Source organism: Pogona vitticeps, chromosome 1 (genome assembly GCF_051106095.1).
Source record: "Pogona vitticeps strain Pit_001003342236 chromosome 1, PviZW2.1, whole genome shotgun sequence".
In the NCBI taxonomy this organism is placed as follows: Eukaryota; Metazoa; Chordata; class Lepidosauria; order Squamata; family Agamidae; genus Pogona; species Pogona vitticeps.
The window spans coordinates 111,732,314-111,746,883 of record NC_135783.1 but is presented as its reverse complement, the minus strand read 5'-3'; positions in this window follow the sequence as shown (position 1 = coordinate 111,746,883).

Genomic DNA, 14,570 nt, shown 5'->3' with positions numbered 1-14,570 from the left:
CTCCCAGATGCCCCCAGCCAGCATCGCCACTTGGTCGGAAATACTGGGACACTTTTGTTTCTTCATTAATTTCAGTTTAGTTTAGCCCCTCCTGTTGGTGAGAGAAGTCAAGTTGTCCAGGAGGAAGGGATAGTGTGTGCAACCTGTACTCCTGAACCATAGGCCAAGGTTCTCAGGAATTCCAGTTTAATATCTTCAGACCCAGCCATTCTGTATAGGTGGTCCATATACGTTTGGCGGTATCTGGCCACCTGTTAAATCCAGGTTACTCATTAACAAGGCGTCCACAAGAAGAAAAAGAAGCCCCCAAGGAAGCATGCACGATTCTCCTCCTCCTCATTTTCTTCACACAAGTAAGGAAGGCTCAGAAAGAGTTTGATACCAAGGTCACCCAGTGAGTTTTGTGGCTCAATAGAAAGTTGAATCCAGATCTTTCCTGTGATGTAATTTCATGGTGTAAACTCTAGAAGATATCATAAGGTCCACAGATAAGAAAAAACCGCTGTAGGTTGTAGGTTAGGTGCCTCCTCTGTGTTCAGAGCATCGGCAGTCAGGACCGTTCAACAACTACCTGGGTAGTGAGGAGAAGAGGCCTACAGCAGCATATTTAACAGCTGCTCTTGTATTAGATAATGTTTAGCAGGCCTCATCCATTGAAGAATTATAGACAAATTCATATCCGTTGTTATTCCTGTCCCAGTATATACTGTACTCTGAAGAGGCTTATGCAATGATGTTTATACTCACTGCTCACAATTCAAGAACAGGAATATTATCAAATAACTACAAGATATGCATCATTTAAGACTTTATGGCCATCAAATTCATGAAGACAATTCAAAAATAACAGCATGAGAAGTGGATGCCCATTATCTGTGGTTTTGGGAAACAAGATATGTATCCGTTTTGGCCCCCGGTATCAAACAAGTTGCCAGTCCTAAGTTAAAGTCATTCCCAGGGTACACATTGGCTGAACAAGGCTTAATTATCAAGATATTTGTGGTTTCATTTTCTCCATACAGAAAAGGATTGTTATTAAGCCATTCATATTGTCCACTTACTGTGAAAACCTCATATTCAGACTGCAGAGTTCTTGAATTCCCCAATGCAAAATCCTGAACACAGAATACCAACTTCCTTCTCAGGAGATGTCCCTGAGATTGTAATGGCAGTCGGGCAGGGCCAGGGCTATCATGAGCTGATCATTTCAGTTGGCAGAGGTTAAGAGGTAGCCTCCAGGCTCTTCCAGATGAAACCTCTTCTCCTTTCTTCTGGGGAATAGAACTGTGTATAACACACAAACCTTCTTCTGGGTCCCCTAAACTGTTTCATGGGTATCAGGTGACATGGTCAATCCTTTGTCAGATTTGACATTCAACTCATAGTCAGTTTCTAAACATGGGGTGAGGAAAGGATTCCATCTTGCCCGTTGCTTCAGACAGCAACATGTCTTTGGCTAGCCCTACCATTAAGAAGAGCATTGCCTTGCCCCCTGCCAATCCTACCATGAGGAAGAGAAAGGCAACTATCTCAGGCAGCTGATTCAAGCAGAAAGCAATGGTCTTCACCGTTCCTCACAATCAGAGGACTCAGCTCTTGACCTCAGGTAGGAAAATGTCTTAGACTAGGTCTGTGATAGACAGTAAGGGTATAACCCTACACACAGCTACCTTGTTGAAAATGATAAGACCTCTGTATAGAGAGGTATTTGGAATGTAAGCGTAAGTTTCATTGTGGCAGCTAATGTCCTACTTTGGATTGCCCTGTGCAAAGTGCACAACCTGGGCTGATTAACTCTGCCCAGTGCCACTTTCGTGAAATATATTGTATTGTTGCTTTCATTTTCATCTTCTTTTGAAACTGCCCTGATTTTAAGAAGCAAATTTGTGGACTCAAAACAAATGTAATTTGTCTGATTTAGTAATCTATGGTAGTCCCAGGTGAAACCATTCCCCAGTTGAAAGGGCTCTTGAGCTTTATACACTACAGCGCCTGCCACTTAGCATACACGTCTTGTGCACCTGCTCCCTCTTGGATTGCTCAGGGACAATGTGTTTATTATTTTAATTTTGCTCCTGATCTCTATTCAACATCTGCCATGAATCTAAGAACAATCTGAGGCTACTCTACAGCTAAGAGGCAACCACAATGTTTCAGTTTCTTCTCCCTCTCCCCATCATCACACTTTCATACATGAAAGCAGCCAGCAGCATTTTTTTTGTCAAGGGTATCTATTAAGGAAAATGTGTAGTAAAACTGGTCTTCTTCTACCTGCCTTCTTCTAAAAAGCGGCACTTTTAGGGTTTGTTTGTTTGTTTGTTTGTTTGTTTGTTTGTTTGTTTGTTTGTTTGTTTGTTTGTTTATTTATTTATTTATTTATTTATTTATTTATTTATTTATTTATTTATTTATTTATTTATTTATTTATTTATTTATTTATTTATTGTATTTATACCCCGCCTATCTAGTCATTTCGACCACTCTAGGCGGCTTACAACAAATGATAACAAGTTCTAAAAAATTTATAACAATTAATTAGATGATTCTATAAGATGGGAAAAATAAAAATAAATCAAATAAAGAGAGGAAAAAAAAGGAAAGAGGACAGGAATTAACTGGAAGGGAAGGCCTGCCTAAACATAAAAATAAATCAAATAAAAATAAAAATAAATCAAATAAAGAGAGAGAGAAAAGGAAAGAGGACAGGAATTAACTGGAAGGGAAGTCCTGTTTGGCATCCACAGCTTCAGTGGCATAATTTATTGCTTCCCATAAGCCCAACTCAAAGAACAGTACACACAGGAATGGATTCCCATAATTCATTGTTAGGTAGTTTCCTTTCCTCCCCTTTCACTCCCCGTGCAGCAGTCTATGCTAGAAATACAGTACTGTACATATGACATTTTCCCTTTCTGAATTCCAAACCACCACCATTCCATTTTCTAAAAATTTGCAGAGCGCATCTGAAGTATGAGCAATCTGCCATTCCCTGGCTCTTAATTCCTCTTCATCAGATGGATGCATACCTTGCTGCAGTTCTCATTTTCAGTTAAAAAAAACCCTCAGAGGGCTATGAGTTTGCTGTGCTTAGGTTGGGTGGATTTACAATGATGGGCAAAAGATAGCCCGGGGGAAGGGAGGCAGCCAATTCACAGTAGAGTATACAATGATAGTGTCATAGGATCAAGATTCTTCTTTTTCTTTCTCATGTTTTAATCAATGTGTATGCATATCTCTGTACATCTCCAGCTTTTAGTGGCGGCAAGCGGGGGGGATGATGTTCTGAAAACTAGCAGTGTGTCCACAAATGAACCCCATTGCACTTTGGTTAAACTGCAGTTTTGCAATGAAGCCTCCACTTACAATCTGAGTTCGATCCTGATGGGTTCAGGCAGCCAGCTCAAGGTTGACTCATCTTTCCATCCTTCTGAGGTCGATAAAATGAGTACTCAGCTCTCTGGGGGAGAAACTGTTGTTTGCATAATTATGTTGTAAACTGCCCAGAGAGTGCTCTAGCACTATAGGGTGGTATGGCAGTCAAAACAACAACACAAATCAAACACAAATCAACATGTTAAGCTGAAAGGCAGGTGCAGCATAGACAGAGACAATCTGTATACAATAACAAACCATGGGCTATTATCCCTACTAGTCTATATGCATGTCCCTGAGGAATCAAGGGATCAATAGACATTTCTGTAGAGAACATTAACAGCTAATATCCAGAGTGTTCTGCCATTTGCAGTACCCAATGCAGGACAGAGGAAGAGAAAGGAGGCTTAATGTCCAGTTCCCCCCACCCCGCAGATTTATGCATACAAAGGTGTCTACTGTATATTGTACCGCAGGCTTTCGCTGTTCTCCTACCTCTGACTAGAGATGCCTCTGATGGCTGGGGGCGAGAAAAGAATGCCAAATGTTCTGTGAAAGCAAGTGCAGAAGAAAATGTTTTCTATTATTGTTACTAATTAACTTGGTTAAAGCAAAGGAGAAGACAGAAGGGTTCAGGAAATATTACATAAATAAATAATAAAGCTTATAAAACAACTGATGTGCCTTTATAAATAAACGTTCTTTTCTTTAAAGGATATAAATTGGCATTGATCCTTTTATTGTTGTCACAACAAAACAGCAAAGGAAGTTAAATATTTGAATCATTACCCAGGCAATTGGAGAATTCTTTTGTCCAGCTCTACCCCATTTAACTCACAGGCCTGGCTTAACAGACAAATTTCCCAGTGACTGGGCTTAACTGTGCCCTGGGACCTGAGAGTATGAGACCAAATTTCTTCTATTTGATGTAGCATTTGTAGCCTTGTTGATCTTCTACTAGCAGTTGTTAAGCCCTCAGCTCTCATGAAGACTGCCTCAGTTCCCTGTATATATTGTGTAATTCAATTTTAATTATTTATTTATATCATGTCTTTCCCCCAAAACTGGGATTCAAGGCAAAGATTTTGTTTTATGAATAATTTTATTGTGAGCCGCCCTGAGTAGACATAGTCTAGAAGGGCGGGATAAAAATCCTATAAATAAATAAATAAATAAATAAATAAATAAATAAATAAATAAATAAATAAATAAATAAATAAATAAATAAATAAACAAACAAACAAACAAACAAACAAACAAACAAACAAACAAACAAACAAACAAACAAACAAACAAACAAACAAACAAACAAATAAATAAATAAATAAATAAATAAATAAATAAATAAATAAATAAATAAATAAATAAATATTTCCCTCTCCTCTCCTCTTCCTCAGACCCACCTCAGCTCTGGCCTTGATTTCAGCTTCTAGGCCGGCTCCCTGGTTTTGTTGTGCTATTTCACTTCCAGAAAGTGCTACGTACTCTCCTCTTTCTGGTTGACTCAAGCTGTTCAGATTCTGTTCTGTGTGGATCTTGATACTGAGTTCAGCATCAGTACTTGACTTCCTTCTGGTATACTCTTGTCAGCTCTATAGCCAGACCTTCAGCCAATCAAATTCACTGAGGCCAATGTTTCATCATATCACCATGTTCAACAATCATCGCATTACTATGTTCAGCAGAGCAATACATATTTTTGGAATGTTTGATTAACCACCAAATAAACGTAACCAGCTTGTATTCCATCTATCCATATATAAATATGAAACCTACCTTCCCAGGTAACGTTCTCACTAAGCTGTGTGGGTGTGCAGCTGCACAGCCTTGCATCGGTGCTGTGCAGCCACAACCAGTGTTGCTGCCCCCTTGGTTCCAGTCACGGCTGAAACCCCATGTGCGCATGCCAGGACCCTTGCCCAGCACTGGTGAAAAATTAGAGGGAACATTGTTCCCAGGACATTTTCATTAGAGCACTGTAACCAAATTCTTATTTCTTAGAATAGTAAATCATACTCGGCTAGGCCTATTGGAGAGTTAATAGTCAACTCCTCTACAAGTTCCATTGATTCAAAGGGGTCTACTCTCACTGCAACTTGCTATGATAAATTAAGCAGGAAAGCCCCACTTGAATCAATGAAAGTGACAGAGTTGTCTCACTAAATCCCCATAAATCCACAGGATCTACTCTAGTATGATTTACTACCCTAAGCAATATTATTTTTGACCAGTAATAGTTAGCTAACATACAGAAAAACAATCTCTCTCTCTTCTGACACAAACCTAGAATAATAGATCAACCCCATTCATATTGTAGCTTTCATTACTAAAGAAGAAACATGTTCATTTTTCCTTCACAAGTCTGCAGTTTCTTTACAAGCATCCATCTGCTGATTGTGGAGACCAAATGTTGTTACATGCCATCAAATCACATCTGACTTATGGTGACTGCAAAAGGGTTTTCAACATATGTTAGATGTTCAAGGAATAGTTTACTACTGGGACGTGCAAATACCATTCACTTTGATGTAGTCCAAATTATTTATCTTCCAAATCACGACCAATTTGCTTTGATCCAATTTGTAGCCCAACACACTTTGCATCCAAACATTTCAGTATTTTTTACACAGTTGTATTTCTCTAAATAATGAAATAAACATGAACATGGGGGCAATAAAGGGCTGTGACCTGGGACTGGATGTGTATATATGCGTGTGCATGCAGGCATGTGTGTAAAAAAGCTCAGTGCTATCAACTACTGCTCCATCTCCAATGTGCCGGCAAATCTTCCACCAGTTTCCTTTTTCTCTTTTTGCTTCCTTCCCCCAGCCCACAAAGAACCATGTCATTTACTCAGCTGGAAACAGCTGTTCTAAGAAAATTGTAATTCCTCCTCTTACAGCATTCTAACTCCACAACTGTCATCGTCTTTGTGAAGCATGAAGATCCAATCAGACCTTTAAAACAAGCCTGTTTTTATATTTCAGTGATCAATTATGTATGTGTTTGTGATGTCCCTCAGTATCCCATGATTCAATTCTCTCTTTCTCTCTCTTTCTGTATCCTTTATCATTGCTGCCATAGAAACTCTGTTCACCAATAAGATAGCACTTTAGCTTACAGTGGAGTGCCTTGCCCAATAATGTTTGTGGGGGAGGAAGACGGAATCTGAATTTACCTGTCTTTTCTTTCCAACGCTCTCTGCAAAACATAATTTTATTCTCTTTGGGTACAAATGGAAGAATTTTCCGTTTTAAAACACAACTGTGACCAAACTCTTGTTGCTTAGTGTAGTAAATGGCACTATGATAGGCAGATTGAATGAATGGAATTTTTTGAGGAGTTGACTCACAAAATCCCTGCTGATTCAATGGGCCCACTCTAGTGCAATTTTGTATACTAAGCAATAGGATTCTGGCCACTGAATGTGTGTGCAGGGATCTTATATACAGTAGATGTATTGAGAAGGTGAGATGTGGAATTGCGGGCTCTTATGGCTGGGAGGGGTGGGGACAGGGAAACACAAGAAGCATATCTAAGACAACCAACTGCTTTTGCAACCATACATTTTGGAACGTGAAGTGCTACTGCTTTTTTTTATATAGGATTAATATGTTAATATCTACTCATGGCCCCAGATAGATGGGATTGCTGATCCAGGCACTCATACAGTTAACCAGATGTAGTGGAGCATATGTATATTCAAATATGGAATTCTTATAAAAAGACTTTGCAAATTGTGCTAAGATCTTATATGAAAACATCAACAAACAAAATTCTCACTCTAATTTCTATTGAGGTTTCAGTGTAAACTGAGTGGGGGGGGGGAACAGAACTCTCTGTTAAGAGAATGTGCGAATGCCATGGGTAAACACCCCGAAGTTTCTATGTTAGAGTACTTGGATAGCATGTTTTCTTATTAGAAAAAATAGGTGTCTTGTGGGCTGCTACATTGGCAAATAATATGGGAACTGCTCCAGGACTGAGACAATCAGACTCATATTATTTTGTCTTGACTACATAATGTACAAGTAAATGTGAATTAGCCAAGAATCCCTGCCCCGTATCCTTAGTTTTTCCCTCCACCACTGGGGCTTCTACTCTTTTTAAAAAATTTATTGTGAATGCATTCACATTGGTTGCATTACATTGATACAGAAAAGCAACAGTGGCATGTGCAGCGGTGCACCCCTCTCACCTGGTGTGACTAGGAAAGCATTTGCCATCACGAAATATTAACTGAAGGGAGTGTTTGGATCGACAAGGAGGGTGATTCAGTTTTAAACTTCTCAGGAAAAAGTTGGGGTGAGAGAGGAAAAGAGAAACAAGAAAATGAGATACAATTGTTCTGCTGGTTAGCTTTTGGGGTGACTTGAAAGATGCAGAGATGATCCAAATCCAAAACCCATCACTAAGCATTTCCTTTTTTCTTTTCTCCCATTATTTCCCCCAAAGACAAGATAAACTCAGTTCCCGTCAATTGGGTACTACTTATCTCCAAACATCCAAGATCAATTTAAAAAGCAGTGAGACAGGAGGAAATTGCTAATCAGCCCTTGTTTACAGCTTGTTAAGGCAGCTTCTGCTGAAGTTGTGCCTCCTGCAAATCAAGATGGCTACAGCAGAAGCTGACTTATGCTGTAAACAAGGGCTGATGAGTAATTTCCTCCTCACTCTCTGCTGACTCCTGTGTGGTCAACTAAAGCCAATTTCAACAGGGGGAACCTGACTTCCTGGGTTCATTCACAATGGATCAATGTGCATTTCTTTTGCTATGCAACTGCACTCTCATTCTATGGTGGGCGTATTCTACAGACCTTCTTCAAGGGTTTTCTTTCACAAAAACCTCTCAAATGAATCTTAAAGATAACAAAACGAGCCACATTTTTAACTCTCCTCCTGTATGAACACTAACAGACATGCCTGTTGCTGGTGAACAAAGTCCCTTTAAAAAATATCATATAAAGAAAACCATGCAAGCAGTCCTTTCAACTTGTTCCTATTTTCATCCTCAAAAATCAGATTCCAACATCTATTTCTCCTAGGAACCTAGACCGTTATTTTCCTCTTTTTACACGAGCATCTAAGCTGTGCCTTTTTGGTATTGGTGGAGGAGTGATTCACCCCTGGATGAGAACCAGGAAATCAGTCTGGGCCATATCTCCTGCTAAGAGAGAGAGAGAGGAAAGAAAACACAACAAAACAAGAGATTCGGGCGGGAGAGAATTCCATATGTTCCAGCCATATTGATGTGCCTCCCTCCCTCTAAAGAATTGCTATGGGGCGGGATTGCAGGGTTTCAAAGACCACAGAATTTTAAATGTCAGGGATGTTTTCAATAAACAGTGTGGATATTTGGCTCACAGCAGGCTCCGACTGCACATCTGAGTCTGCAAGCTACGGAAGTCTGTCTCCACAACATGTGTCAGCAACCTGAGCAATCTCCTCAGTTACTAGGTCAAGTTCAATTCTGCTCCTCCTCTTTCCTTCATTATCAGTGTTTGATCTAACAAGCTTCATGAGATCAGGCAGAAAGACAAACACATTAATGAGTGAGCGTGTATAGCTGCAGGCAGAAATAGATGTATCTATACAGATTGAAATATAGGGTATTTTGGACAAGCATGATTTGAGACATATTGATAAATTCATCCCTGTTTTTTTGTGCGAACCTTTATGTTCATTTTAGTTTTTCCACACTAAAAATGGAGCCACCTCATGAGGCCAGTGTCCCTGAAAGGCAAATTTAAAACTTTTTACAAAAATACAGTGTATGTAAAGATTTGAAAAGAAAGAGTGATTTAAAAAGGCATTCCACAACTCAAGATTCTTACACAGTCTTAAAGAGCTTGGAAGTAATGCAGTCCATGCCATATGTAGTGTGTAACTTCTTGGGTAATAAAGTTCTTTTTGTGAAACAACTACTTGTCAGGTCACTACTTTTTTGCATACCTGACACTATTAATTCATTACTTCCACTTTACTGCTTTTTGGGGCTATATTGAGTGTCATCTGTCAAAATCGTCTTGTGTAGTAATGTCAGTGTAACACAAATGGCTTAACCTTTGGAGGTGGCTTGCCTCCCATTGCAATTCACCTGCAAAAGTTATTGCCAAGTTAAGAAAAAACTGTAGACGTTGTCTGTTGCATAATGGGTCATATGGCTTGGTATGCAACAGAAAAATGTCTCTAGAGATTATGCACTTCCAAAGGTTATGCCATTTGCACCATCTTCTGTCATTTCCAAAAGCCATCTGAGATCCCACTTTGAATATGCTAAGAACAGTTGGGCCATTTCAAGCAACTATTAATGACTGGTTGATCAATATTTAGGTAGAGTGAAAGGCAGCCTTTGAATCACTTTGAATGCAGTCTTTAAATAAACATTTTGGGGAGAGGGTTAGAGAATTACATATTGATCTAGAAATGGAGTGGAGTGGGTATACCAATGAATGACTACAGAAATTATGTGAAGTGGACTTTGGTTAATCTAATCTATCCTTAACTTCAAGGCGCAGGATCTTCTCTGCCACTGCTCCCAAACTGTGGAACTCCCTCTCACTGGAAGCTAGACTGGCCTTTCTTTGCTGTCTTTCCAGAAGCAGGCCTTTCTCTTCAGGCAGACTTTTTTCAGTTACTGGCAGCCTAAGAGGAGTTTCTTTAAATGGGGCTGCCATGTTTTTGCTATATTTTATATAACAGCATATAAAAGCAGTTTAGAACAGTTCTAAACTGCTTTTATGCCCTAGTTTTTTCTTTTTGTTTTTAGTATCTAATTCTTTCTAAGATACTGCAATAATTTTTTGGGGGGGGATAGCCTTTAAAATAGCTTCTTGTTTCTTTTAATTTCATTAACTGACTTGAGTCTTTTAAGAGAAAGGTGGGCTGTATCCTCTACTATTTGCCTGAACCCTTCACTATGTATCCTCAAGAAACAGCATAGTAGGCATCCTTCAGTCTCGAGAGACTATGGTGACATGCTCTGAATAGAGGTCTTGGAATAGCATCCAATGCAGCTGAGAAATCCAATCTGAGAGTGACAGACAAATACACTCTGTCCCCTGTCCAGCTCCCTGATTTTGTTGGTTTCAGGACTGCCTCTTTGCCTTGTCCTTCTGAACAAGTGTCTCTTCAAATTGGGAGAGGCCATGCTGTACAGCCTGCCTCCAGGCTGAACGCTCAGATGTCAAGGTTTCCCATCTGTTGAGGACCATTCCTAAGGCCTTCAGGTCTCACTTGCAGATATCCTTGTATTGCAGCTGTGGTCTTCCTCTGGGGCAGTTTCCATGCACTAATTCTCCATACAGGAGATCTTTTGGAATCTGACCATCAGCCATTTTCATGACATGCCCAAGCCAATGTAGACGTCACTGTTTCAGTAATATATACATGCTAGCTTAAGGAACAGCTTAAGACCTGGTTATTTCAGCAGGCATCTCTAAATATTCAATCTATGGAGCTTACCCAAACTACTGCTACAACCGAAATACTGTAAAATGACTACCAATTTAAATGTCTAACTGTTATTTATTGTGTTGTAATGTGTATTTTAATGCTTTATTATTTCTATTTTATAAGTTTCAGATGTATCATTTTATGATTTAGGATTATAATTTGATTTATATTTTTAATTTTTTATGTTATAAACCAGGCAGGGTGGCCTTTGGATAGATGGGCAGGATATAAATGAACGAACGAATGAACAAATGAACGCACAAACAAACAAATGTATTTTAAACAAATGAACAATTGTCTGAGCTGTACATAGCAGGGCAGTATGTAACAGGGCATTATTTCAGTAGAATGCTTTCCATTTATCAGTGGAAACATCTTCCTAGGGGTAACAAAACAAACATCTAGGCCCTGTGTTAGAAACTGGCAGACTGGAAAGTTTGCGATAGCCAGAGCTCAGAAAAGTTCATTTTTAGGGCTACAATTTCTCTGAGGAGTCACACTGGCTTAAGAATCCAGAAAAGATAACATTGTCCAGCTCTGGACAGGCCCCACCAACCCCCCTCCCCCCCCCCGGTGATACCTTTCCTGACTAAATCCTCTGCCATCACTGAGGTCTCTGGAAATGGCACTCTTGTACTAAATATGATCTTCCTATTTAACGAACCACTGCAATCAAGGAAGACCACTTGAAAGCAAGAAGGAGGAGATAGGAGCAATCCTGGAGAAGGGGCAGGGAGCTGTTTGCTGGCAGGGTCACTGCCAACAGCCTGCAAGCATCAGAAAGAAAAAAAAATTAAACCTCATGTCTGAAGTGACCCTCTGGAACCACCTCTGAATGATTAACCACCCAGAATAGTGCTGTGGCACTACTTGGGCGGTATATAAATGAATTAACTTCATATCCATGTTGAGTCACTTAAGGTGAACAAATGTATTTCTGTACTTGATAGAAACATCTCATCTGGGAGTCATCTGTATATGTAAACTGACTTAGAAAATGTAAGAATTCAAAGCTGTGAAAGTGGTGCTTCTTCCTCTTTTTCTGTTTGCATCTTTGTTACTGCCTTTTTATACAGACAGATGGGTTCTCACCAATACATCTGCGATAACAGGAAAGTCTTGAACAAGGGGTGGAAATAGCTTAAGGAATCAACACGATACTGACATTTCAAGCAAAAACAAATGTGCTTTTCTTATGAAAAGGCAGGTGAGTGTACCGAAGAAAAAATATAGCTGAATTGTGAAATAAAGGTTAACTAGCTCAGAAGTGAAGAATCTCCTCTGTGATCATGCTGATAGTAAAGACACGTTGTGCATCCTATGCATAATTACTCAAAAGACCATTGCGTTCATTGATTTACCTTTACCTTACTGTCATGCAAGTGTGTGTAGAGCTGCCTCCTAAAGTAAGGTAGGAAACCCTATTATTTTGAGTATTTTAAAATGTACAGCTAATTTACCAGGATAGTTTACAGAAATCTTTTTAAATATACAGTATTATTAACTAGTTTAAATATTAATTTGGGGGCTGGAGTGTCTCCCCATTGTCTGGCTGATGACTTTTAATCATATGTATGAAAACACAAAACCCTGTAATATGTTTGAAAAGTTAAAGCCTTAGCATGTCACAACAAGCAAGACACCTTACCAAATGGATGAATGCTGAAGAATGACTCAGCAGGACAAGATTCTAATTGGACCATCTGAAAGTAACTTAACAGACTTTGAAGCAAAACAGGAATATCAAAGAATAAGAAAGTAAAATGGGGCTACTTCGATACATGGCAATTTTGGGGAGGGGACTGGAGAAATTCAACCAGTGCAGCACTTGTGTGCGTCCAATTTATGCCCCACCATTTGATTTAGCAAATGGTGAAGATGACACTATTGAAGTAGGCCACTTTTGGTCAACAATAGTCTAATTATCATGACATTTTAATTATTTTTAATTTAAATTGTTTTTAATCTTGCCTGTATTTCATATACGTCCATAATTTGAAGTTTTGATAATGGATAAAGAAAGAAAGTTAACACAACAAAAATCAGTTACCAAACTCCTGCTTCAATGCTATTATGGTAGTCTTTTTAAAATTTTAATTTTTATTTTTTTTGCTTTTGAGTCACACGATTGGAGATTGTTTTGTGGTCACACTTTTGTAGAAGTCACTTTCACTTAATTAGAAAATTGTATTTTAAAATGTCAACATGTGATGGTTTTGAAAACTGATGTTGGGAGAAAGACAGACTTCAGTAGGAAAACAAATGAGCGTGCTAAAGAAATATTCTAGGGAAGTGGAGTGAAGGGCAATGTTCCTTTGATCTTACCATGGCATCGATAGTGTTGCTCAGGTTCTCTTCTGCTACTGTGAATCAAATTTTAGTGGAATTCTTCAGTCTTATATTTTTAAATATTGCAATCTTGTGAATGTTGCATAGGCAGAGAATGGCTGAAGACCTTCAAATCACAGAATCATAGAAATGGAAAGGGCCTATAAGTTCATCAAGTCCAACCTCCTGCTCAATGAAAGAATCCAAATCAAAGCAGATCTGGAAGATGGTTGTCAGAGTTGTTCTTTAATGCAATGCCCTCCAGATACAATGTCCAGAAGCTCCACCCAAGCATGGGCCATTGGTAATGGATTCCAGGACTTGTAATCCAAAATAGCTGGAAGGCACCCAACCTGGGAAAAGTTATTCTAGAAAATCATCTTAGTGGTCTAATAAGCAGGACACAAAGAAAACTAAAACTTTCAGCAAGACTTGGCTCATACAGTTTGTTTTTATCTTCTTTCATAAGGTTATTAAGTACAGCATTTTTACATCACAAGTAAATTCCTCTAGTGACTGTCAGGCAGTTTAATTCAAATTCACTGCCATTTTTCTTTTCTTTTTTTTAAATTTTACTAAAGCACGTTTCTAGTATTCCCATCTGCTACCAGCAAAGAAGGAAGTTGGCAAGCTTTTCTTCCTGTGTGTTAGGTGATGAATAGTAACAGATGAAGTTTTTCTGAGAGTCACAAATAAATTGATGGATGCCGTTTGCTATCCTTGTAGAGTAATCAAGTCCTAAGGCTTCAGTCCTATACTCACTAACTTGGGAATCATTCCAAGCTGAACGCTGAATAGACATGTACAGGGTTGTTGTAAAAGGCTTGTTTCAGAAAAGAATATGGAGTGTTACCTTATGGAATTGAACAGCATCACTCCTGTAAATAAATAAATGAAGTCAAAGAGTTTCAAAGATTGTGTGCATTCCAAGTAAAATAATTCCTTTCCTCCAGCTATGTTTGGGGTTCTTCTCATACTAACTTTCAGGAATGGTGATGTAAGGGATAGGGAGAGTCGTATACGTATCAGGATCCATATCAGAGCCTCGTGGCGCAGTGGTTAAAACGCTGTACTGCAGCTAAAACTGTGCTCACGACCTGGTGTTCAAATCCCAGGTAGCCGGCTCAAGGTTGACTCAGCCTTCCATCCTTCTGAGGTCGGTAAAATGAGTACCCAGCTTGCTGGGGGGGGCAATGTGTAGCCTGTATAATGAAATTGTAAACCGCCCGGAGAGTGCTTGTAGCACTATGGGGCGGTATATAAGTCCAAAAATAAATAAATAAAATAAATGGGTGATGATGTGCAGATGTGGTTGCTTTAATAGAATTGGGGAGGAGATTTTCACATCACCAGATGTGCACTGTCTTCGGGATGGAGCAGAAATCCAAACCCTTTGCTGTTTATCATAGTTGCAC